The 2,774-nt window shown below is 28.2% G+C and overlaps 1 protein-coding gene across 1 annotated transcript in view; it reads left to right on the forward strand.

The window, feature by feature from the left end:
• The window catches only part of LOC108971691 (sodium-independent sulfate anion transporter), a 9,866-nt gene that overhangs the window by 1,025 nt on the left and 6,067 nt on the right, over positions 1–2,774 (forward strand). The gene's annotated exons all lie outside the window — the stretch shown is intronic.

Raw genomic sequence — 2,774 nt, forward strand, 5'->3', positions numbered from 1 at the left:
AAAAGTAAACCATTTGCATTAAAAGCAATGTAATTTGTATTAATTCCATAAATCAATTAAATAATCAAAGCTGTATTATACTGTAGTTTCTGAGATACACTTAATTTTATCTAAGGTAATTAAAATGTTATTACATGTAATCATTACTTCAACGAATATTTAATTAGTTTCAAAGCTCTTTATAATCTCGTTTCTGAGATCCATTAAATTTGATYTTAGGTAAATACGAAAGTAATCATTACTTTACACGAAACGAATATTTTTCATAAACTTAAAAACTGATAATAGTTTAGTTTTTTAAATACAATAAATGTTATCTTAGGTTATTAAAATGTAATTCACTGTAATCATTACTTTTACAAATAATAAATTAACTTCAAAGCTGCTTTATAATCTAGTTTATGAAATCATTAAATTTGATTGTAGGTAATCAAAGTGTAATCASMAATGTAATCATTACTTTTACGTATATTCAATTAACTTCGAAGCTGYTGATGGTTTAGTTTTTAAAATACATTAAATTCGATCGTAGGTAATCAAAATAAAATTACATGTAGTCGAATATTATTATTAATTAACTTGTAACCCGTTTAATAGTTTACTTTTTGAAGGGCATTCCAATCCCAAGTAATCAAAATGTAATCACAAATATAATCATTACTTTTACGAATATTTAATTAACTTCAAAGCTGCTTTATAACCTAGATTTTGAATACATTAAATCTGATTTTAGGTAATTAAAATGTTATACATGTAATCATTGCTTTTAAAGAATATTTAAGTAACTTTAAAGCTGCTTAATAGTTTAGTATTTGAATTAAAACAAATTTAGTCGCAGGTAATCAAATTGCAATCCCAAATATAATCATTACTCTCACGAAAATTTRGTCAACTTCGAAACTGCTTGATAGTTAAGTTTTTGAAATACATCAAATTTGATTTTAATTTAGGTATTGAAAACGTATTCACAAATGTAAYCATTACTTTTATAATTATTTAGTTAACTTCGAAGCTGCTTAATGATTTGGCTTTTGAAATAGATTAAATTTGATTTTAGGTAATGAAAATGTAATCTTAAATGTAATCATTACTTTCAAACTATATAAAAGAATTCTAATTGCTTTTTTTTATATATTCGAAAACTGATTTTAAATTATAGTAACATAAACCACCTACTTGCTTTCAACTAATCAAAAAGTAATCATTACGTTGTAACAAGTAATTTAGTATTTAAAATAGAAATAATACCACAAAAAATATTAATTTGCTTTTCTCGACGTAGTTGATATTTCTATGTTCAAGAAAGGAAAACAGTATTCTCTTGAATTATATAATATTTACAATAAAAACAAGATAGATGCCAAAGATGAGGTGAATGAATATTGTGTAGTAAAAACAACTTATTTGTATATGCACTTGTTTACGTCGCTAATTCTGAATCATAGGTCTGGATCTACATAGATTTAACAGTTGAGTCTCAAATCCCGTTCATTACCGTCAATGMAAATGATCTATTAAACAAGATAAATAGAGTTTGTTGTTTGTCAAACCGAGCCGGGCTCTACGCATATTCATAACTAAATACAAATAAAAATGGAAAAAACGCAAACAAAAAAATCATAATAAAACACATATTTACGTTCAAACATTTTTTTGCGAATTTTAGCATTTTGCCAGCATAGGTACTCGTATAATACCAGAATTTCCAGATGCATATGTAAATAAGCGTGTGCGTATGTATATGTAATTGAACAGCCTGAGGGTGGGCGACAGTGAGCGACTACTTGAAAACCGGCGGTACAAACAGGCGAACTCTCGCTCAATCGGTGGGCGCACACAACGAGGGCAGTTGAAGGTCGGTATGACGCGCGTCGTACAATTGCCAGAATTGCAGCGCTGTCGGCGACAAYGGCAACGTTCCCGGTGTTAGACGTAGATTTTAGAACGGCTCGTAGTAGTACTCAAATTAGATTTGAAGACGCTTGCTAACATTTACGAATTAGATTTAAGTGACTTGAGTTTGTCGCAGCTCCGCAAGAGCTTYAGCGAAAYATGTGTGCACATTCTATTGCATTTCTAATGTGGATAGGAAATATTTTGTSAAAAGAACCGAGGTTGAATATAGTATATGACGGTATAATTAAAATAACAGTTTTTATTGTGCATCATTGTAAACCTTCTGGGCGGTCTCAGTGGAATATTTGTAACTTTTTCTTCGAAGAAGCATTTTTGAAATTGTTTTTTTTTTTTTATTATAAATTAATTGGAAGAATATTATATTTGAAATTGACGCAGCCAAATGCAGCACAACCGGTCAGCGCTTGCTCGTCTAGCGTTCATTGCCATTGACTACTGTTTTTGGAACACGTACCGGTTTTTGACAATATTGTATAAATGCAATTAATATATTTATAAATATATATATACGTATATGTACATACATATATGTATATATAAATAAATATTTTTTAACAGGTTAACAGCCTGGAATACACGTGCTTACTAACAAAAAGTAATAAGCCATCAAATTTTCAAGAAATGCTCGAAAGCAATTTRCTTAGTTAATTGATTTAGGAAACTTTTTGGTGCTGATGCGAAAGTAATTAATATGAATAGAAAGTATATTAACAACACTTATATTGATAAATAATATTTGGTCAACCAAAGAGCAAAAAATTCAAAATTATTTTTACACATTTGAAATCTAAAAAAGTATTTAAAAAACAAAGTAATCATTACTTTTTAATACCTGGTAACTAATTACGTTTTAAAAA

Source organism: Bactrocera latifrons, unplaced genomic scaffold (assembly GCF_001853355.1).
Source record: "Bactrocera latifrons isolate USDA-ARS-PBARC rearing strain unplaced genomic scaffold, ASM185335v1 scaffold_350, whole genome shotgun sequence".
In the NCBI taxonomy this organism is placed as follows: Eukaryota; Metazoa; Arthropoda; class Insecta; order Diptera; family Tephritidae; genus Bactrocera; species Bactrocera latifrons.